This window comes from Brassica oleracea, chromosome C2, assembly GCF_000695525.1.
Source record: "Brassica oleracea var. oleracea cultivar TO1000 chromosome C2, BOL, whole genome shotgun sequence".
Classification (NCBI taxonomy): domain Eukaryota; kingdom Viridiplantae; phylum Streptophyta; class Magnoliopsida; order Brassicales; family Brassicaceae; genus Brassica; species Brassica oleracea.
The window spans coordinates 6,855,121-6,855,586 of record NC_027749.1 but is presented as its reverse complement, the minus strand read 5'-3'; positions in this window follow the sequence as shown (position 1 = coordinate 6,855,586).

Below are 466 nucleotides of genomic sequence, written 5' to 3'. Positions count from 1 at the left end.
CCAAACCCTAAATCATGTTCCTACATGATTAAACCCCAAATCGGTTTTTACAAGTTAAAATCCGATAAACCCTAACCCTATATCTATAAACCCTAAATATTATAAGTATCATAATTAATTATACTATAACTATCAAATCACATATTAAAACCCTAATCAAATATTTTGATATCAAAACTGTTTTCGGTTTTGATCATTGAGGTTTTAAATCTGATTGAATCTGATGCTATGTTGCTAGAATTGTTTGACCGTTAAATTGATAGGTTTATTTTCTCATCCTGCTTGGTTAATTGTTAATATGATTTAAAATTGTTTAAACCGACCAGCCTGCTAAAACATTGATTGAATCCGTTAGGTTGCTAGCTTGCTTTGCTTATATAATCCGATAGGTTGATAGATTGATTGAGGTTTACTTGTTTAAAATCTGAATGATCTGATTGCATGATTCTTGAGGTTTAATATCATC